A 23565-nucleotide genomic window follows, 5' to 3' on the forward strand; every position below is an offset into this window, starting at 1 on the left:
TTGGAGATCACCTTGTGCTTTGGAATGCTAATAGGCATCACAGAGAGCCATTTATCCCTAATTCCTTTCTTTTTCTCCTTTTCTTTCTTTCTTTCTTTCTTTCTTTCTTTCTTTCTTTCTTCCTTTCTTTCCTTCCTTCTTTCTTTCTTTCTTTTGTTTTTTGAGACAGGGTTTCTCTGTAGCTTTGGAGCCTGTCCTGGAACTAGCTCTTGTAGACCAGGCTGATCTCGAACTCACAGAGATCCACTTGCCTCTGCCTCCCGAGTATTAAAGGCTTAAAGTCATGTACCACCACCTCCAGGCTGTCTGTTTCTTTTGGATCTGAGAAAAATAACATGGGAGTGAGTTGAAAACCAAGATCAAGGGTTCAGAATGCTATATAATGTTATTCTCTTGGTAAAGATATCATCCATACTCTTTATATCTGATTTTGAACATAATCCCACATCCTCACTAAGAGCTAGAAGTCATTTGGAATCAAACAGAGCTAAAGATGTTGTTGATCACTCTCTCATTCCCTATGAACTCATGGAGACAGAGGAACTTGGACACATTCATTCAACCTTGTACCTCAGATCTTTCCATTGACACCACAGAGGCCGATATTATTATTTCTCTGGGTGCACATGAGGACGATATGGTCCCATCTTTCTTTATGACACCGGTGACAACGATTATTTCAACATTACCTCTCATTTTCTTAGTACTCTGCTGAGTTTTGCTTTGTTATGGAAAGAAATAAAAAGCTTCTCAAATAATAAAATAACTTGGTCTTAGGAATAATTGCCAGTTGGTATAAGATATATATTTTGGGGCTCTGTAGGATGGCAGAATAAAGGACAGACTTTGGGGCACAGTGGCAAGTGTGCTGACTCAGGTTTGGGTTCTCTTCCATGTAGCTTGTTCTCTCTGTCTCGACTCTCTTCCCAGTGTCTCTGTTCAAGGTTGTCTATTCTCTTTCTTACAAGACCTCATTTCTCTGTTCCCTAGGGGTGTTTTTATTGCCATGTGCTAGCTCTGCAAGTCCCTCTTTTAATCTCCTGGGTCTCTCGTAATTTCTTATATACGTTATGTTTTGCTGACTAAGTATTCCCAATTTCTCTGTGGAGCAGTACATTTATCAGGCTCCCCTTTGATCCACTTCTGGGAGTTCCTACATCCAGATTAGCTTGGCTGTCATTCTTGTTTAACACAGGCAGGGTCACCTGGTTGGCTGCCTCTGCAGGTACAAGTTAGGATGACCATTCGGTATTAACTCCCTTTTATATGGGTTTTATTCAAATTCTTCTCAGAGCTTCAATGGAACCATCCGAATCACAATCTACTTCTTTGTTGTCCCAGGTTATGAAAAATGGGGAAAGGGATGAGGCAATGTGAATAATCATGTTGGTAGATTGCTATTAATGTTATTCTTACCAAAACAGGTTTTTAAGGCTACTCAGGTTAGGAAGGAATCAAATGTATACTCCTTAAAAGTGCACAGTAATTTCAGGCTGTAGAAAAGTCAGAGAGCTGCAGACGAGCTGTGTGTTAGCTTGGGCGGCACCTGCTTGTGACTTTTAAGGTGAGATAGTAAAAAGTGATTTGGTCATAAAGCGTTGCCTTTTATTTCTCTCCCTGCCTTTTACCCTTTCTCCCTGCTCTGGATCCTTCCTCCATCCTTCCTGTGTGTGTTCATATCTCTATGTGTGAGTATCTATCTCACATCACTACTCTTTTATTTTTATTTTTATTTTTTTTTGTAATTTTATTAAATTATAAAAAGTTTCCATTTACGCCCCTCCTCCCAACGCCCTCCCACTCCCCCCCTCCCTCTCCTCCTCCCTCTTTGTCCCCTAGGGAAGTCAGGGTCTCCTGCCCTGTGGGAAGTCCAAGTTCCTCCCCCCTCACTCCAGGTCCAGGAAGGTGAGCATCCAAACAGACTGGATCCCAAAAATCCAGTATATGCAGAGGAAACCAGTCCCAGTGTCATTGTCAATGGCTTCTCGGAAAGACTGCAGGCCAGCCACATTCAGAAAATCCGGCCACATTCAGAGAATCTGGTTGGATCACATGCTCGTTCAGTCACGGTCCATCTGGCCTTGGTAAACTCTCATTAGATCCGACCCCTTGTATCAGTGGGTGATAGTATCCCTCGCAGTCCTTCGTCATTTTCTTCCTCCTTTTGCTCCTCGTTTGGATCTTGGGGGGCTCAGTTCGGTGCTCCAACGCGGGCCTCCATCTGTATCGTCATCCAACGCCAGATGAGGGATCTATGGTGATAAGCAAAATATTCATCAGTATGGTCACGGGCCAAGGCCGGTTCAGGCACCCCCTCCTCTGTCCAGAGAACAATCTGGGGATCTCTCCTTGGACCTGGGATCCCATATATAATCAAGTTTCCTGTAAACTCTAATATGACTCCCTTAGTTGAAATATATTCTTCCCTGATCCCACATTCATCCTTCCTCCCTTCCCCCCATCCCGGTCAACCGAGCTTTCTCCATTCCTCCCCTACTCCCTTCTCTCTAACCCTCTCCCCTTCCATCAACCCTCCCACCCCCCCCCATGCACCCAAGGTTACCTGGGACTCTTGACTATTTCCTACCTCCTGGCGGATAGGTAAATAATCTTCATCAGGTTCGTCTTCTTATTTAGCTTCTCTAGGATCACGAATAATAGGCTCAAAGACCTTTAATTATGGTTAGAATCCACTTATGAGTGAATACATACCGTGTTCCTCTTTTTGGGTCTGGCTTACCTCACTCAGTAAAGCGTTTTCTATGTCCATCCATTTGCATGCAAAATTCAAGATGTCATTATTTTTTACCGCTGAGTAAAACTCTAATGTGTATATGTTCCACACCTTTTTTAACCATTCTTCTATTGAGGGGCACCTAGGCTGTTTCCAGGTTCTGGCTATTACAAATAGTGCTGCTATGAACATAGTTGAACAAACGCTTTTGTAGTATGTTTGGGCATCTCTAGGGTATATTCCCAAGAGAGGAATTGCTGGGTCCTGAGGGAGGTTGACTCCCAGTTTCCTGAGAAACCTCCACACTGATTTCCAAAGTGGCTGCACAAGTTTGCATTCCCACCAACAATGGATGAGTGTTCCCCTCATTCCACATCCCCTCCAGCATAGGTTATCATTGGTGTTTTTAACTTTAGCTATTCTGACAGGTGTAAGATGGTATCTCAAAGTGGTTTTGATTTGCATTTCCCTGATCGCTAAGGAGGTTGAGCATGACCTTAAGTGTCTTCTGGCCATTCGAAGTTCATCTGTTGTGAATTCTCTGTTCAGATCAGTACCCCATTTTTTAATTGGGTTAATTAGAGTTTTAGTGTCTAGTTTCTTGAGTTCTTTGTATATTCTGGAGATCAGACCTTTGTCTAATGAGGGGTTGGTGAAGATCTTCTCCCAGTCAGAAGGCAGCCTTTTTGTCTTACTGACAGTGTCCTTTGTTTTACAGAAGCTTCTCAGTTTCAGCAGGTCCCATTTATTCATTGTTTCTATTATTGTCTGTGCTGCTGGGGTCCTACTTAGGAAGTGGCCTCCTGTGCCTATATCTTGTAGACTACTTCCCACTTTCTCTTCTATCAGGTTCAAAGTGGACAGATTGATGTTGATGTCTTTAATCCATTTGGACTTGAGTTTTGTGCATGGTGATAGATATGGATCTATTTTCATTCTTCTACAGGTTGACATCCAGTTATGCCAGCACCATTTGTTAAAGACGCTTTCCTTCTTCCATTGTATACCTTTAGCTCCCTTGTCAAATATTAGGTGTTCGTAGGTTTGAGGGTTAGTATCTGGGTCTTCTATTCGATTCCATAGGTCGACTTCTCTGTTCTTATGCCAATACCAAGCTGTTTTCAATACTGTAGCTCTGTAATAGAGTTTGAAGTCAGGGATAGTAATGCCTCCAGAAGTTCCTTTATTGTATAAGATTGTTTTGGCTATCCTGGGTTTTTTGTTTTTCCATATAAACTTAATTATTGTTCTCTCAAGGTCTGTGAAGAAGTTTGATGGGATTTTGATGGGGATTGCATTGAATCTGTAGATTGCTTTTGGTAGAATTGCCATTTTTACTATGTTGATTCTCCCAATCCAAGAGCAGGGGAGGTCTTTCCATTTTCTGGTATCCTCCTCAATTTCTCTTTTCAAAGGCTTAAAGTTCTTGTCAAATAGGTCTTTCACATCCTTGGTTAGAGTAACCCCAAGATATTTTATGGTGTTTGTGGCTATCGTGAAAGGTGATGTTTCTCTGATTTCCCTCTCCGTTTCTTTATCCTTTGTGTATAGGAGTGCCACTGATTTTTTGGAGTTGATCTTGTATCCTGCCACGTTACTAAAGGTATTTATCAGCTGTAGGAGTTCTTTGGTAGAGTTTTTGGGGTCGCTTATGTACACTATCATATCGTCTGCAAATAACGAAAGTTTCACTTCATCCTTTCCAATTCGAATCCCCTTGATCCCCTTATGTTGTCTTATTGCTATTGCTAGAACTTCAAGCACTATATTGAAGAGGTATGGAGAGAGTGGACAGCCTTGTCGTGTTCCTGATTTTAGTGGAAAGGCTTTGAGTTTCTCTCCATTCAATTTGATGTTAGCTGTCGGCTTGCTGTATATTGCTTTTATTATATTTAGGTATGATCCTTGTATCCCCAGTCTCTCCAACACCTTTATCATAAAAGGGTGTTGAATTTTGTCAAACGCTTTTTCAGCATCCAATGAAATGATCATATGATTTTTTTCTTTCCGTTTATTTATATGATGGATTACATTGATAGATTTGCGTATGTTGAACCATCCCTGCATCTCTGGGATGAAGCCTACTTGATCATAATGGATGATTTTTCTAATGTGTTCTTGGATTCGATTTGCCAGTATTTTATTGAGAATTTTCGCATCGATGTTCATGAGTGAGATTGGCCTGTAATTCTCTTTCTTGGTTGTGTCTTTGTGTGGTTTTGGTATTAGGGTGACTGTAGCTTCATAAAAGGAGTTTGGCAGTGACTTTTCTTTTTCTATATTGTGGAATACATTAAGGAGTATAGGTATTAGCTCTTCCTGGAAGTTCTGGTAGAATTCTGCATTGAAACCATCTGGTCCTGGGCTTTTTTTGGTAGGGAGATTTTTGATAACAGCTTCTAGTTCTTCACGACTAACAGATCTATTTAGATTGTTCACCTGGTCTTGGTTCAATTTTGGTATATGGTACTTATCTAAAAAAATGTCCATTTCTTTTACATTTTCCAACTTTGTGGCATATAAACTTTCGTAGTAAGATCTAATGATTCTCTGTATTTCCTCTGTGTCTGTGGTTATGTCCCCCTTTTCATTTCTGATCCTATTAATTTGCAAGTTCTCTCTCTGCCGTTTGATTAGTTTGGATAGGGGTTTGTCAATCTTGTTAATTTTCTCCAAGAACCAGCTTTTTGCTTCATTGATTCTTTGAATTGTTTTCTGTGTTTCTATTTTGTTGATTTCAGCCCTCAGTTTGATTATTTCCAGTCTTCTACTCCTCCTGGGTAAATCAGCTTCTTTTTTTTCTAGAGCTTTCAAGTGTGTTGTTAAGTCTCCAATGTGTGCTTTCTCTGTTTTCTTTAGGTGGGCACTTAGTGCTATGAACTTTCCTCTTAGCACTGCTTTCATTGTGTCCCATAGGTTTGAATACGTTGTGTCTTTGTTTTCATTATATTCAAGGAAGGCTTTAATTTCTTTCTTTATTTCTTCCTTGACCCAGGGGTGATTTAGTAGTTGACTGTTCAACTTCCATGAGTTTGTTGGCTTCATGGGGGTACCATTGTTGTTGAATTCTAATTTTAATCCATGGTGATCTGACAAGACACAGGTGGTCACTAATATTTTTTTGTATCTGTGGAAGTTTGCTTTGTTACCAAGTATGTGGTCAATTTTCGAGAAGGTTCCATGAGCTGCAGAGAAGAAGGTATACTCTTTCCTATTTGGGTGGAGTGTTCTATAGATGTCTGTTAAGTCCATTTGATTCAGTACCTCCAGTAAATCTCTTATTTCTCTGTTAGGTTTCTGTCTGATTGACCTGTCCATTGGTGAGAGAGGAGTGTTGAAGTCTCCTACTATTAGTGTGTGTGGTTTGATGACTGCCTTGAGTTCTAGAAGAGTTTCTTTTACATATGTGGGTGCCTTTATATTAGGGGCATAGATATTCAAGATTGAGACTTCTTCCTGATGAATTGTTCCTGTTATGAGTATGAAATGTCCATCTCCATCTCTTCTGATTGATTTTAGTTTGAAGTCGATTTTGTTAGATATTAGAATGGCCACACCCGCTTGTTTCTTAGGTCCATTTGCTTGGAAAACCTTTTTCCAACCCTTTACTCTGAGTAGGTGTCTGTCTTTGTGGTTGAGGTGTGTTTCTTGTAGACAGCAGAATGTTGGATCCTGTTTTCGTATCCAATCTCTAAGTCTGTGCCTCTTTATAGGTGAGTTGAGACCATTGATATTAAGTGATATTAATGACCAGTGATCGATGACTCCGGTCATTTTTTTGGGTAGTAGCGTGTATGTGTTTTCCTTCTTTGAGTTGTGCTTGTGGAGGGTCGCTAAATGTCTGAGTTAATGTAGGCAGTGTTGGGAATGTTGGATTCCTTGGGTTGTGATTTTCCTTCTAGTATTCTCTGTAAGGCCGGATTAGTAGCTACGTATTGTTTAAATTTGTTTTTATCCTGGAATATTTTGTTTTCTCCGTTGATAGTGAACAATAGCTTGGCTGGGTAAAGTAGTCTGGGTTTGCATCCATTGTCTCTTAGTTTCTGCAGTACCTCTGTCCAGGACCTTCTGGCTTTCATGGTTTCCATAGAGAAGTCTGGTGTAAGTCTGATAGGTTTACCTTTATAAGTTACTTGACCTTTTTCCTTTGCAGCTTTCAATATCCTTTCTTTAGTCTGAATGCTTTGTGTTTTGATTACTATATGACGAGGGGATGTTTTTTTCTGATCCAGTCTATTCGGTGTTCTGTATGCTTCTTGAACCTTCATAGGAATATCGTTCTTTAGGATGGGAAAGTTTTCTTCTGTAATTTTGTTGAGTATATTTTCTGGACCCTTGAAATGCAATTCTTCTCCTTCTTCTACTCCTATTATTCTTAGATTTGGTTTTTTTATTGTGTCCCACAGTTCCTGAATGTTTTGTGATGAGAATTTGTTGGATTTGCTGTTTTCTTTGGACAGAGTGTTTAATTTCTCTATGGTGTCCTCAGAGTCTGAGATTCTTTCTTCTATCTCTTGTATTCTATTGGTTAAGCTTGTTTCTGAAGTCTCTGTTCGTTTACCCAGATTTTCCATAGCCAGCCGGCCCTCGGTTTGTGATTTCTTCATTGACTCCATTTCAGTTTTCAAATCTTGAACTGTTTCTATTACCTGTTTGATTGTTTTTTCTTGGTTTCCCAGAACTTCATTTATGGATTTACTCATTTCTTCAAACTTTTTGGTATATTTCTCTTCCATTTCTTTACTCATTTCCTCAATTTTTTTGTTATACTTATCTTCCATTTCTTTACGGCAGATTTTCACCTCCTGTTTAATTTCCTCTATTATTTTCATAAAGAAGCGCTTAGAGTCAATTTCTTCTATTTCTTCAGGCGTAGGGTGTTCAATTCTTCTAGTTTCGAGCTCCCTGGATTCTGGCGGTGTCATGTTGCCTTTCAGGTTGTTGGAGGAATTCTTGCATTGGCGCCTGCCCATCTCTTCCACTCTGGATGAAACTCCTCAGCACTTTCTGGATAGAACTCCTCAGCACTCTCTGGGTAGGACTTCACAGCACTCTCTGGATAGAGCTCCTCAGCCCTCTCTGGGAAGAACTGCTCAGCAGGGCAACAGGGCTAGCTGGTCTTCCCAGGACTCAGGAGACAAAGGGCCCGCAGCAGTGGGGGGAGGGGAGGGATCCCTTGGAACACCAAAGACCCTGCTGCAGATGCTGGGGGGGGCTGTGCTCTCTTCCTGGGCAGTGGTGAGCACCCACTCACCTCTCTGGGAAGAACTGCTCAGCAGGGCAACAGGGCTAGCTGGTCTTCCCAGGACTCAGGAGACAAAGGGCCCGCAGCAGTGGGGGGAGGGGAGGGGTCCCTTGGAACACCGAAGACCCTGCCGCAGAAGCTGAGGGGGGGAGGGCTGTGCTCCCTTCCCAGACAGGCAGGCAGGCTGCCCAGGCTAGCACCCACTCACCTCTCTGGGAAGAACTGCTCAGCAGGGCAACAGGGCTAGCTGGTCTTCCCAGGACTCAGGAGACAAAGGGCCAGCAGCAGTGGGGGGAGGGGAGGGGTCCCTTGGAACACCGAAGACCCTGCCGCAGAAGCTGAGGCGGGGAGGGCTGTGCTCCCTTCCCAGACAGGCAGGCAGGCTGCCCAGGCTAGCACCCACTCACCTCTCTGGGAAGAACTGCTCAGCAGGGCAACAGGGCTAGCTGGTCTTCCCAGGACTCAGGAGACAAAGGGCCCGCAGCAGTGGGGGGAGGGGGTCACATCACTACTCTTATGCTTTAGAAATTTGCTGATATTAAGATGTAGTGCTAATATCTGCATTTTCATCACTATTGCTAGATATCTAGGTGTTTTGCATTTTTATATAAAACAGAGTGGTAGGCATTCCTGGTTTGTTTCCTCTTGCACAACTATATGATTTCTTGTAGATTAAGGATCTATCCATATGAGTGTAATTGACTTCCAGGGCAGTTATAGATCAGTCTTAAACTGTTCTTGATCCTGAAGGATGCTACTTGAGAGGGTAGGGGCTGCATTAAATCACACTCCCACCAACCATAACTCAGTTATTGAACTCAGTTAAATAACTCAGTGCCTGGTTACCCACAGCTTGGCCAAGACTTAGACTCACTGGACCTTTACATTTGTATTAATAGAAAAGAAGTAACTCCATTGCCTTGCTTTAAGATGCATTTACCTAAGCTGGGTGATGGTGCACATCGTGAATTCCAGCACGCAGGAGTCAGAGGATGGCAGATCTCTGTGAGTTCAAGGCCAGTCTGGTCTGCAGAGCAAGTTCCAGGACAGTCAAGGCTACACAGAGAAACCCTATATCAAAAAAACAAATGAGAGGAAGTGGAAGAAAATATGCTTTACCTGATTCTAGCATAGCTGGCAGTGTTTTCATTAATATATAGGTCTTAGCCTATGATTTGTCTGTCTCTTGTTTATCAATATGCCATCATCATCTATTGATTGATTTATCCATCTTTCAACTCTCTTTGTATTTATCATCTATCCACCATCTATCATCTATGTACCTATCACTTGTCCATTTTCTATTCATGATACATATTGTTTATCCATCATCTAATATCTATCTGGTGAATCTATCAACCATCTTGTAATCTATCATATATCCATCTCTGTCACTTATCAGTAGTCTATCATGTATGTTTTCATCAATCAATCTTCTATTTACAATCTATATAATTTACCTAACTTCTATTGTATGTCTTTTTGGTATATCTATTATCTATCTGTCATCTATCTTTGATTTAAAATCACATATCATTTCTCTATCATCTACCATATGTCTATTTATAATCTATTATCTACCCCATCTATCTATTTATTCATCTATCAACTATTTATCATTTAAATCTATCTATCTATTTATCTATCTATCTATCTATCTATCTATCTATCATCAGTCATCTGTCTGTCTCTGTCTCTGTCTTTTTGTCCAAATACTTAACAAGACAGAAGTAACTTGAGAGGAAGGAGTGCCCTGGGATCACAGGGGAGAAGGTACAGTCCATTACAGCAGGGACAGCATGGAGTCAGGACCAACTCCTGTCTCTGACAGCAGGAAGATGAGGTGACTATTCAAACCACACCAACCAGGCAACATAAAGCTTAGGTGAGAAAGAAACCAGGCTACAATTCTTAAATGTCTGCCTCCCACTTTATCCAGTTATGCTTCTACATCAAAGAGCCCATTGCCTCCCCACAACCGAGCCAGAAATTAAGGACTAATAATTTATTAACATGGGGGACATTTCCCATTCATATTAAGGAAGTCTGTCTACCTGCCTACCCCTTGGTATTGCTCTTCTGTGAGGGATCTGTTTGTACCTACCTTCTGTTCACTTTCATTTTGATGTCTCTTTCTCAGTGGCTGCATAGGCTTGTTAGAGCCTTCATTTACCTGTGAACACCATTCCCTTAGAGCCTTAATTTTCACTGTGATGTCTGCTATACAGACATCTTAGTCCGGGTGACTTAGAGTAGAAACTTGTAGAGACCAAGTAAGTCTTAGGTCAAAGTCCCCGAGCGGCTGGCTCCTGGTGAGGTCTCTCTTCTGGCTGCAGACTTCCACTTTCTGTCATTTGAAGGGTCTGGCGTTTCCTTCTTTTTCTTCTAATATTCAATTGAATTAGGGCCCCACCCTGGAGCCTCATCATCTAACCTTAATTACAGCTTGAAGGCTCTGCCGTACTGGGGCCAGAACTCCACCATGACTGTTAGGGAGGCACCATTTAGTTCATGACGTTAGTCTCTTTGCCTGTACCTCGCCAATACATTCCTGACTCAGGTTTCCCTCTGTTTTCTTTGTAATGAACTGGTCAGTTTTTGTCCTCCATATGAATTTCACATTCACTTGTCAAGTTGAGTTAAAGCTGTTCTCGTTTTTCAGGGTCACTGTTCTTTTGTGATGTAATTTGCTGACTTCAGATCAAACACTTATTTATTCATTTTTTTTTATTATTATTATTACAGGGTTATATTTCAGAGTCTTGCTCTATAGCTGAGGCTGGCCTCAAATACTTGATCCTTCTGTCTGTTTCCTTAGTGTTGGGATTATAGGCATGCACCACAACACCTGGCTCAATATGCTTAATTTCCAGATGGTTGGCATGTTACACGGTGTTCTTGTTAATGTCATTCTGGTCTGGGATCACACCCAGAATCACATATCACACTTGGTTTTCATCTCTGCTTCCTGTAGTCAGTCTGTAATAGGGTCTCAGTCTTGGTCTCTTATGAGTTTATCGTATTGGGATGGGCCAGAATGATTGTTTCATAGAACACTGTTCAGCTTGAACTTGCCTGACATTTCTTCTCATTAGAATGAAGTTAGGAATTTTTATTAATAAAGGAACTGAAAACTGGTGGTGCGTATCTTTAATCCCAGCACTTGGGAGACAAAAACACGTGGATATCTGAATTTGAGACTAGCTTGGTCTACAGAGTGAGTTCTAGGACAGTCAAGGCTACAAGATGATGGGTAACCTCAGCCAATCACATTCTGCTTAGGGTGTGTCCTCCTGGGGCCACACAAAACAAATAAAAGATCGAAGCGTGCTTGCTGCTTCCTCTTTGCCCATTGCGTTTTAGAATTGTTGGAACCTTGGTTTTGTAAGTTTTCTTCTGTTTATTCAAGCTATATCTTTTATATTAAGCTAGTCTGGTTAATTTTTAACTACCAATCAACCTCGCCCCTTCAATTGTCCCTCTCCTAATAGAGTTTGTCCTCAGGTTTAAGGATACCATTTAGGGGTTGGTTATAATTGGTATAGGGTTGAGGAGATAGGGGAGGTGTTTTATAGGTTCAGGGATGTTTATATATATATACATACATAAACATATATATACATATATATACATACATACATATATATGTTTATATATATATTTAAAAAGAGGGATTAATTAGTGATGGATAATAATATATTGGTATTTGTGAGTTATTGTTTATAGAAAATTATATTGGCATTGACTCTTGTATATTGATATATTAATATATTAAACATTGTACGTGAGTATGCTTCTACCTCTTTTTAAAACATTTGTTATATATTGATATATATATATGCATATATTTATCAAATTGCAATGTACATTTCTACCTTTGATTAAGATACTTGTATATTATTTATGTAATGATATACATTGTTTATATTTGAAGGTCATTGTCCTCATTTATTGCACAGTTGTTTATTCTCTTAGTCTTCAAGTTAAATAGATATCGAAAATTATAAATCATTAGTCATATATGTTTATCATATTTATATTTAGGCTAATCAGGCTCTTTAGATACATAGAGATTATATTTAGTATAGATAGTATAATCTTCAGCCTCTTTGAAGAGTTGTAAAAATGACCTTTAATCTAACCTAGAATTTCATGCTAATGAGACACAATCACTCCTGACAACACCGCTCTACTCCCAAGAAAACGTTGAACACCAAAGACACTCTATTTGGAGCTTGTCTTCTTCTTTGCAGAACTGGCCTTTGGGCAAAAAAACCCCATAACTCAACCACTGACAGAGTTACAGAGTATCCGTAAATGGATAAAAACAGGATTGTCTTATCCTGCCAAGACAGGGTAAGATAGTTCTAAAAAGTTCCTTGCCTTTGAAAATGGCATGTCAGTTAGGTTAGGCCTTAGCCAAAGTTGGTTGCCTCAACATTGCAAATGAGATTTTGGGTGATTGCCCAGGCAATCAGTTGTCTCTATCATTTGTTGCAGATTTCAGAAGTTTCTCACTTGTACTTCCTGGCTGCTTAAGTAAAATTATTTCCCTTCTCAGATCTTTGATGGAGTTAAAGATTAGATAGTTGTAGTTACCCTCTACATTATTTAGACTCCTTAGTAAAACTTGTTATGTTTCTTGCTTAATACTGTTTATTGTTTGTAATTTCATATTTAGTATCTGTTCCTACTGTATATAGTTGTATTGGGTTTAGTTCAATCTTGTTTAGACAACGGGAGAGATGATGGGGAACCTCAGCCAATCACATTCTGCTTAGGGTGTGCCCCCTTGGGGCCACACAAAACAAATAAAAGATCAAAGCAAGTTTGCTGCTTCCTCTTTGCCCATTGAATTTTAGAATTGTTGGAACCTTGGTTTTGTAAGTTTTCTTCTGTTTTTTAAAACTATATCTTTTATATTAAGCTAGTTTGGTTAATTTTCAATTACCGATCAACCTTGCCCCTTCAACACAGAGAAACCATGATTGAAAAATCAAAAACTAAGGGGGGAAAACATTGGGGGAAAAAAAAAGGAAAAATTCTTTAAAAGAATAATAACCTTCCCTATATTCTTAGTAGTTCTAATGTTAATATGTAGATGTCGTTATATTAAAAATTAAGTTTTAGTATGTTTTATTTGTGTGTGTGTGTGTCTTTGTGAATATATGCCATGTGTGCATATGACCATGTGGTCCAGAAGAGGGCATTGCATCTCTTAGAGTAGGAATTAAAGGAAATTGTGAACTGCCCAAATGGCAACTTGGAACTGAATTTGAGTCGTTTGCAAGTACAGGAAGTGTTTTAACCACTGGGGCATCTCTCCAGCTCCTATCTTCAGTGTTTTAATGCAGTTAATTATATTAGATATTTTGATTATGAATACATAGAAAGGATACAGCTTGTCTTAGGGTTTTACTGCTTTGAAGAGATATGATCACTGCAACTCTTATAAAGGAAAACATTTAATGGATTGATATAGATATGAATAATTTACATTGGTGTAAATCTTGATTTATTGATACAAGTTTAAGGTCAATTTTGCTATATGTATATGTATTTCTGATCTTTATTATGGTATCGTGATTTTGTAGTTCATTTAAAAAATGTAATGCATAATTAGGAAATATAGGTTGTTAATGGATAATCATCGATAATAGTTGTCTGTAGTCATGTTAGTTAGATTTTCTAGATATATAGAGATATATTTTTGTTATATAGGCATTCTTCTTATCTTTCAAAGACTACAGAATATGGCATTTTAAAGGTTTTAATAACTGAGGGTTTTCATGACAATGAGACACGTCTGCTCCTGATATCACCAATCTACTTCAAGAGGAAGATGGGCATTGAAGAGGCTCCTTATGGAGTTGGTTAGCCATTTGGGCAAGAAAGTGTTCTTGCCTGGACTGATGCATAAACTGGATATAAAGGACCCACAGAGAGAGGACTGCTGAACTTGCAAAAGGTGAGATGATCCTTCGGGGTTCCTGATTCATGAAAGAGTCTGTGGGATATTCTTCAGGACACAGCAGATAGTGACTGAACTGTCTTTAAAAGTTCCTGTTTCATGAAAATGTCTGCTGGACCTGAAGGCTGAAGATGGATGCCCTAATGGTACAGAGAAACTTTGGGTGACTATCCAGGCAGAGAGATGTCTCTGTCATTTCTAGAGTTTGGAAGCTGCTTACTTCTTGTTTACTTAGGTAATAGAAGCTGCTTACTTCTCGTTTACTTAGGTAATATTATATTTTTCTGGAGTCTTTGATGGAGTTGAAGAGTGGTTAGTTATAGTTATAGTTTTCCTTAGTTATGATAAAATATAAGATAGATATAAATATTGTAACTGTAATTCTTGTTTATAATTGTTTTGCTATATATAATTTTACTATGTTAAAATGAAAGCCTTTCTTTTTTGTTTAAACAGAAAAAGGGGAAATGATGGAGGAGGGTCATCTGTCTATGTGTTACTTTCATTGGTTAATAAAGAGACTGCCTTGGCCTTTTTGATAGGCCAGCCCTCAGGTGGGTGGAGTAGAAAGATCAGAATGCTGGGAGAAAGAAGCAGAGTCAGGGAGAGGCAGAGAGCCACTGCCATGAAGCTGCCATGTTGGGTGCCACTCTGTTGCAAAGAGAACAGAGCGGCGGGCTGCTTTTCATCCCTCCCGGCTCCCGGCCGCCCGGCTAGCTTTACCCGAAACAACTACTCGGAAACTGTATTCTTTTAAACACTGCTTGGCCCATTATACCTAGCCTCTTATTGGCTAACTCTTACATATTGATTCAACCCATTTCTAATAATCTGAATATCACTATGAGGTCATAGCTTACTGGGAGAGATTCAGCATGTCTGACCTGGCAGCTTCATGGTGGTGGCTCTCTGCCTCTCCCTGACTCCGCTTCTTTCTCCCAGCATTCTGTTCTGTCTACTCCACCCACCTAAGGGCTAGCCTACCAAAAAGGCCAAGGCAGCCTCTTTATTAACCAATGAAAGTAACACATAGACAAAGACCCTCCTCCATCAATGGATGCTGACTTATAGTTCAGAGGTTTAGTTTATTATCATCATGGTGAGAAGCATGGCAGTATGCAGGCAGACATGGTGCTGGAGAAGGAGCTGAGAGTTCAACATCTTGATCTGCAGGCAGCAGGTGACTGTGTGCTACATGGGCATAGTTTTAGCATATGAGATTTCAAAGTCCTCCTCCACAGTACAAACTTCCTCCAAGAAGACCAAACATATTCCTCCAAGTCTACACTCCCTAATAATGCCACACTCTATGAACCAGGCATCCAAACACATGAGTCTATGGGGTCATACCTTCAAACCACTACACTCTACCTCCCAAATACTGGATTTTTGGTATGTGTCATCATACCTGACCATTCTGTTTCTTTGAAATCATTCATAAGAAATATAAATGTAAAAATCTTTGGAAAACTTGTCCCTAAATCTTTTCTGAGTTGTACTTTAGAATGGAGGCAGGTCAACATTTGAGCATAGACTTATTGTCTATCTTTTTTTATTCAAATTCTGTTTTTGTTTAGCAAACTTTATGAATTGACGAATTGCTATAAAACCATTTCTGATTTGGAATTTATGGACAAAACTGATTTTGTTTGTATGTTTGTTTTTCTTTTTCTTCTTTTAAATATTTTAATTCATTTTATATACCAACAATTGTCCCCCCCTCCTTCCCACCTCCCACTGAACCCCCAACCTCCGTCCACTCCTTAGAGAGGGTTAGGCCTCTTAAGTGGAATCAGCAAAGCCTGACATATCAAGTCCAGGCAGAACCATGTCCCTGTCTCCTGCATTAAGGTGGAGCAAGTTATCCCACCATAGGGAATGGGCTCCAAAAAGTCAGTTCATGTACCCAGGATAAATCCTGGTTCCACTGCCAGGGTCCCCACAAACAGACCAAGCCACACAAATGTCACCCACATTCTGAGGTACTAGTTGGGTCCCAAGCAGACTCCTCAGTTGTCAGTCCAGAGTCTGTGAGTTTCCACTATCTTGGGTCAGCTGTTTCTGTGGGTTTCCCCATACTGATCTTGATCCACCTTGCTCATGTAATCTCTCATTCCTCTCTTTGCCTGGACTCCAGGAGCCAGGTCCAGTGCTTGGTCGTGGATCTCTGCATCTGCTTCCATAAGGTACAGGATGAAGGTTATATAATGACAATGAGGGTAGTCATCAATCTGATTACAGGGGAGGGCCAGTTCAGGCACCCTCATCACTATTGCTAGGAGTCTTAGCCGGAGTCATACTTGTGGATTCCCGGGAATTACCCAAGCGCCAGGTTTCTCCCTAACCCCAAAATGGTTCCCTCTATCAGGATATCTCTTTCATTGCTCTCTCTCTCCATCCTCCCCCAACTTGACCACCTCATTCCATCATGTTCTCATCTCCCTTCCCCTCCCATTTTTCCCAACCCCAGCTTCCTGTTTACACAAAAATCTTATCTATTTCACCTTCCTAGTACAGTTCTTGTGTGTCCCTTTTAGGGTTCTCCTTGTTACTTAACTTCTCTGGGGTTGTGAACTATTGACTGGTTATCCTTTGCTTTATATCTAAGATCCACTTATGAGTAAGTTCACACTATGTTCATCTTTCTGGGTCTGGGTTACCTCACTCAGAATGTTTTTTTCTAGTTCCATCCATTTGCATGCAAATTTTGAGATGTAATTTTTTCTCTCAAGTGTAGTACTCCATTGTGTAAATGGACCACATTTTCTTTATCCATTCCTTGGTTGAGGGGTGTCTAGGTTATTTCCAGGTTTTGGCTATTACAAATAATGCTGCTATGAACATACCTGTCCTTGTAGTATGACTGAGCATTCTTTGGGTATATGCCCAAGAGTGGTATTGCTGGGTCTTAAGGTAGATTGTTTCCCAATATTCTGAGAAACCACAATACTGATTTCCAAAGTGGCTGTACAAGTTTGTATTCCACCAGCAGTGGAGGAGTGTTCCCCTTATTCTGCATGCTCTCTAGTATAAGGTGTCATAGATATTTTTGATCTTAGCCATCTGACTGCTGTAAGATGTCATCTCAGAGTTGCTTTCATTTGTATTTTATTTATGATTTTGCTAATTTGGATATTCTCTTTGACTTTTGGATAATTTGGATAGGGGCTTGTCTATTATGTTGATTTTATTGAAAAACCAACTCTTTGCTTCATTGATTCATTGTATTGTTCCCTTTGTTTCTGTTTTATTGATTACAGCCCACAATTTTATTATTTCTTGATGTCTACTCCTTCTGGGTGAGTTTGCTTTTTTTTCTAGAGCTCTCAGGTATGCTGTTAAGTCACTAGTATAAGATTTCTCAAATTCTTTATATAGGCACTTAGTGCTATAAACTTTCCTCTTAGCACTGCTTTCATAGTGTCCCATAGGTGTGGGTATGTTGTGCATTCATTTTCATTGAATTCTAGAAAGTCTTTAATTTCTTCTTTTAAATTTATTTCTTGACCCAGTGGCTATTCAGTTGAGCGTTATTCCACTTCCATGACTTTGTAGGCTTTCTTCAATTTGTGTTGCTGTTGTATTTTAACTTTAAATCATGGTGATCTAATAAGATACATGAGGTTATTCCAATTTTTTTGTATCTATTGAGATTTACTTTGTGACTGAGTATGTGGTTAATTTTAGGGACTGTTCCATGAGTTGCTGGAAAAAGTTAAATTCTTTTGTGTTTGGGTGGAATATTCTATAGATGTCTGTTAAGACTATTTGAGTAATAACATCTGTTAGTTCTGTTATTTCTCTGTTAAGTTTCTGTCTGGCAGATCTGTCCATTAGTGAGAATGGGGTGTTGAAGTCTCTCACTATTAATGTGTGGGGTTTAATGGGTGCTTTAAGTTTTAGTAATATTTACTTTACAAATGTAGGTGCCCTTGTATTTAGGACATGAATGTTCAGAATTGAAACCTCATCTTAATGAATTTTTCCTGTGTTGAATATAAAATGTTCTTGTAACATGACGGCTGGCTTGTTGGGGTTTCTGTCCCACCCAGTACCCCACAGTTGGCAAGTTCCAAAGAAAATCACAGAGTCTACATTAGGTTATAAACTGATTGGCCCATTATCTCAGTCTTTGTATTAACTAATTCTTGCATCTTATGGTAACCCATAATTCTTGTCTGTGTTAGCCATGTGGCTTGGTACCTTTTTCAGCTGTCAGCTCACATGTTGCTTCTTCGGTGGTCTGGGCAGGAATGATGGAGGGAACTTCCTGCTTCCCAGAATTCTCCTGTTTTCATTGCATCACCTCTACTTCCTGTCTGATTTTCCCACCTATACTTCCTGCCTGGCCAATCAGCATTGATTGACAGATTACAGACAATTCTCCTGCATCATGTTCTTCTCTATCTCTTTTGATTTTCATTTGAAGTCGATTTTGTTAGGTATTAGGATAGCTACATCAGCTTGCTTCTTAGGTCCATTTGATTGGAAAATCTCTTCCCAAACCATTACTCTGAGGCAATGTCTTTGAGGTTCAAGTGTGTTTCTTGTATGCAGCAGAAGTATGGATCCTGTTTCCATATCAATTCTGTTACTCTGTGTCTTTTTATAGATTGAATTCATTGATATTAAGGGATATTATTGACCAGTTCTTGTTAATTTTTGGTTTGACTATTGTTGTTGGTAGTGTGTGTGTGTGTGTGTGTGTGTGTGTTTCCCTTCTTTGGTATTTGCTAGTATGAGATTCTCTATTGCCTGTGTTTTCATGGATGCAGCTAACTTCCTTGGTTAGGTTGGAGTTTTCCTTCTAGTACTTACTATAGGACTGGATTTGTGGATAGCTGTTGCTTAAACCTGGTTTTGTTATGGAATATCTTATATTCTTCGTCTATGGGGATTGAAAGTTTTTTAGGGTATAAGAGTATGGGCTGGCATTCATGGTCTCTTAGTGTCTGCAAAATATCTCTCCATGACCTTCTGGATTTTAGTGTCTCCATTGAGTGGAAGTCAGGTGTTATTCTGATAGATCTCCCTTTATTCATTACTTGGCCCTTTTCCTTTGCAGTTCTTAATATTTTTCTTTATTCTATATGGATTTGATTATTATGTGACAAGGGAACTTTGTTTTTGGTTCAGTCTATTTGGTATTTTGTAAGCTTCTTGTGCCTTTATAGACATGTCCATCTTTAGGTTGGGAAAGTTAAATTCTATGATTTTGTTAAATATATTTTCTGTGCTTTGAGCTGGTATTCTCCTTCTTCTTTTCCTATCATTCTTAGGATTAGTCTTTTTGTTTGTTTGTTTTGTTGATTTATCTATCTATTTATTTATTTTTTATTAAGAATTTCCACCTCCTCCCTGCCTCCCTTTTCCCTCCCCCTCCCCAACTCCCCTTTGCTCTCTAGTCCTAAGAGCAATCAGGGTTCCCTTCCCTGCGGGAAGTCCAAGGTCCTCCAGCCTCCATCCAGATCTATAAGGGTGAGCAGTCAAACAAACCAGGCTCCCACAAAGTCAGTCCATGTAGTAGAATAAAAACCCAGTGCCATTGTCCTTGGCTTCTCAGTCAGCCTTCATTGCCAGTCACATTCAGAGTATCCAGTTTGATCACATGCTTCATCACTCCCAGTCCAGCTGGCCTTGGTGAGCTCCCATTAGATCAGTTCCACCGTCTCAGTGGGTGGAAACACCCCTCGTGATCCTGACTTCTTTGCTCACGTTCTCCCTCCTTCTGCTCCTCATATGGACCTTGGGAGCTCAGTCCAGTGCTCCAATGTAAGTCTCTGTCTCTATCTCCATCCACCGCCAGATGAAGGTTCTATGGTGATATACAAGATATTCATTAGTGTGGCTATGGGACAAGGCCAGTTCAGGCACCGTCTCCACTGCTGCCCAAGGATCAATCTGGGGACTTCGCCTTGGATCTGGGAACCCCTCTTGAGTCAAGTCTCTTGCAAACCCTAAAATGGTTCCCTTAGTTAAGGTTTAGTCTTTTCATGGTGTTCCAGATCCCCTGGATGTTTTGTAACACTTTGTTGGATTTAAATTTTTCTTTGACTGATGAATCCCTTTCCTCTATTGTATCTTCAACACCTGAGATTCTTTCTTCCACCTCTAGCATTCTGTTGGTTATGTTTTGCATCTGTAGTTCCTGTTCATTTATCCAGATTTTCAATTTTCAGAATTCTCTCTGTTTGTGTTTTCTTGATTGCCTCTATTTGAGTTTTCATGTCTTGAACTGTTTTCTTCACCTCTTTGTTTTTTCTTGGCTTTCTTGACTTTCTTTAAGGGATTTATTGATTTTTTTTTCCATTTTTTGTTGGTCTTATCTTCAATTATTTTAAGAGAACTTGTCATTTCCTCTTTAAGGGCCTATATCATTTTCATGAAGTTATTTTGTTTTTGTTTTTGTTTTTTTATTAATTAATTTATTTGTTTATTAAAATTTCCACTTCCTCCCTTCCTCCTCATACCCTCCCATTCTCCCCACGCCCTCTCCTCCTCCCCCCTACTCCCTCCCCTCCTTCCTCTCCAGTCCTAAGAGCAGTCAGGGTTTCCTGCCCTGTGGGAAGTTCAAGTTCCTCCCCTCTCCCTCCAGGTCTAGGAAGGTGAGCATCCAAACAGACTAGGATCCCAGAAAGCTAGTACATGCAGACAAAACAAGACCCAGTGCCATTGACAATGGCTTCTCAGTCAGCCCCTATGTCAGTCACATTTAGAGACTCTGGTTTGATCACATGCTCATTCAGTCCCAGTCCAGCTGGCCTTGGTGAGCTCTCATTCGATCAGTCCCCTTGTATCCAAGGGTGAACGCATCCCACACGGTTCTGACTTCCTTTTTCATGATCTCTCTCCTTCTGCTCCTCATTTGGACCTTGGGGGGCTCAGTCCAGTGCTCCAATGTGGGTCTCCATCTCTATCTCCATCTATCGTCAGATGAAGGTTCCCTCTAGTCCTGCCTTTCTTGCTCACGTTCTCCCTCCTTCTGCTTCTCATTTGGACCTAGGGAGTTAAGTCCAGTGTTCCAATGTGTGTCTCTATCTCTATCTCCATCCATCGCCCGATGAAGGATCTATGGTGATGTACAAAATATTCATCAGTATGGTTATGGACCAGGGCCAGTTCAGGTATGCTCTTCTCTGCTGCCCAGGGAAGAATCTGGGGACCTCTCCTTGGGCCTGGGAACCCCTCCAGAATCAAGACTCTTGCAAACCCTAAAATGGCTCCCTTAGTTGAGATATATACTTCCCTAGTCCCATATCCATCTTTCCTCCTCTTTCCCATTTCCCCAAGCCATCCCCAATCCTCCTCCTCTCCCTTCTCTCTAACCATCTCCCCTTATTTCCACCCTCCACCACACCCCACCTGCACCCAAGTTTGCCTGGCAATCTTGTCTACTTTCAGCATCCAAGAGGATAACTATAAAATTTTCTTCATGTTCACCTTCTTATTTAGCTTCTCTAGGATCACAAATTATAGGCTCAAAGACCTTTAACTACGGCTAGAATCCACTTATGAGTGAGTACATACCATTTTCCTCTTTTTGGGTCTGGGTTACCTCACTCAGTAAAGCGTTTTCTATGTCCATCCATTTGCATGCAAAATTCAAGATGTTGTTGTTTTTTACCACTGAGTAAAACTCTAATGTGTATATGTTCCACACCTTTTTTAACCATTCTTCTATTGAGGGGCACCTAGGTTGTTTCCAGGTTCTGGCTATTACAAATAGTGCTGCTATGAACATAGTTGAACAAATGCTTTTGTAGTATGATAGGGCATCTCTTGGGTATATTCCCAAGAGTGGAATTGCTGAGTCCTGAGGGAGGTTGACTCCCAGTTTCCTGAGAAACCGCCACACTGATTTCCACAGTGGCTGCACAAGTTTGCATTCCCACCAACAATGGATGAGTGTTCCCCTCATTCCACATCCTTTCCAGCATAGGCTATCATTGGTGTTTTTGAGTTTGGCTATTCTGACAGGTGTAAGATGGTATCTCAAAGTGGTTTTGATTTGCATTTCCCTGATTGCTAAGGAGGTTGAGCATGACCATAAGTGCCTTTTGGCCATTCGAAGTTCATCTGTTGTGAATTCTCTGTTCAGTTCAGTACCCCATTTTTTAATTGGGTTAATTAGAGTTTTAGTGTCTAGTTTCTTGAGTTCTTTGTATATTCTGGAGATCAGACCTTTGTCTGATGAGGCGTTTGTGAAGATCTTCTCCCAGTTCGAAGGTAGCCTTTGTGTCTTACTGACAGTGTCCTTTGTTTTACAGAAGCTTCTCAGTTTCAGGAGGTCCCATTTATTCATTGATTCTCTTATTGTCTGCGCTCCTGGGGTTCTGCTTAGGAAGTGGTCTTCTGTGCCTATATCTTGTAGACTACTTCCTACTTTATCTTCTATCTGGTTCAAAGTGGTCGGATTAATGTTGATGTCTTTAATTCATTTGTACCTGAGTTTTGTGCATGGTGATAGATATGGATCTATTTTCATTCTTCTACAGGTTGACATCCAGTTATGCCAGCACCATTTCTTTTTTTTAAAAAAAATATTTATTATTTATTATGTATACAATATTCTGTCTGTGTATATGCCTGCAGACCAGAAGAGGACACCAGACCCTGTTACAGATGGTTGTGAGCCACCATGTGGTTGCTGGGAATTGAACTCAGGACCTTTGGAAGAGCATACAATGCTCTTAACCTCTGAACTTTCCTCCTTCCATTGTATACCTTTAGCTCCCTTGTCAAAAATCAGGTGTTCGTAAGTTTGTGGGTTAATATCTGTGTCTTCTATTCGATTCCATAGGTCGACTTCTCTATTCTTATGCCAGTACCAAGCTGTTTTCAATACTGTTGCTCTGTAATAGAGTTTGAAGTCAGGGATGGTAATGCCTCCAGAAGTTCTTTTATTGTATAAGATTGTTTTGGCTATCCTGGGTTTTTTGTTTTTTCATATAAACTTGATTATTGTTCTCTCAAGGTCTGTGAAGAAGTTTGATGGGATTTTGATGGGAATTGCATTGAATCTATAAATTGCTTTTGGTAGAATTGCCATTTTTACTATGTTGATTCTCCCAATCCAAGAGCAGGGATGGTCTTTCCATTTTCTGGTATCCTCCTCAATTTCTTTCTTCAAGGTCTTAAAGTTCTTGTAAAATAGGTCTTTCACTTCCTTGGTTAGAGTTACCCCAAGATATTTTATGCTATTTGTGGCTATCATGAAAGGTGATGTTTCTCTGATTTCCCTCTCTGCTTCTTTATCCTTTGTGTATAGGAGGGCAACTGATTATTTGGAGTTGATCTTGTATCCTTCCCCATTACTAAAGGTGTTTATCAACTGTAGGAGTTCTTTGGTAGAGTTTTGGGGGTTGCTTATGTACACTATCATATCGTCAGCAAATAGCAAAAGTTTAACTTCATCCTTTCCAATTCGAATCCCCTTGATCCCCTTATGTTGTCTTATTGCTATTGCTAGAATTTCAAGCACTATATTGAAGAGGAATGGTGAGAGTGGACAGCCTTGTCGTGTTCCTGATTTTAGTGGAATGGCTTTTAGTTTCTCTCCGTTCAATTTGATGTTAGCCGTCGGCTTGCTATATATTGCTTTTATTATATTTAGGT

The 23565-nt window shown here is 40.2% G+C and overlaps 2 protein-coding genes across 6 annotated transcripts in view; one reads left to right on the top strand and one right to left on the bottom strand.

Annotated features, from left to right (window-relative positions):
* LOC125392825 (beta-1,3-galactosyltransferase 5) overlaps positions 1-23565 on the bottom strand; it is a 580132-nt gene that overhangs the window by 136864 nt on the left and 419703 nt on the right. The window lies entirely within an intron of this gene.
* Positions 1-23565, top strand: part of LOC148122889 (beta-1,3-galactosyltransferase 5-like) — a 61385-nt gene that overhangs the window by 3455 nt on the left and 34365 nt on the right. The window contains exon 2 of one of the 5 annotated variants that reach the window (XM_087898724.1): positions 13723-13947. The exons of 3 other annotated variants lie outside the window; for them this stretch is intronic. The gene's annotated coding sequence lies outside the window, so the exon portion shown is untranslated. The remainder of the gene's footprint in view (positions 1-13722; positions 13948-23565) is intronic. One more of the 5 variants, XM_087898723.1, reaches the window with a different exon arrangement.

Source organism: Myodes glareolus, chromosome 2 (genome assembly GCF_982192425.1).
Source record: "Myodes glareolus chromosome 2, mMyoGla1.1, whole genome shotgun sequence".
Taxonomy (NCBI): Eukaryota; Metazoa; Chordata; class Mammalia; order Rodentia; family Cricetidae; genus Myodes; species Myodes glareolus.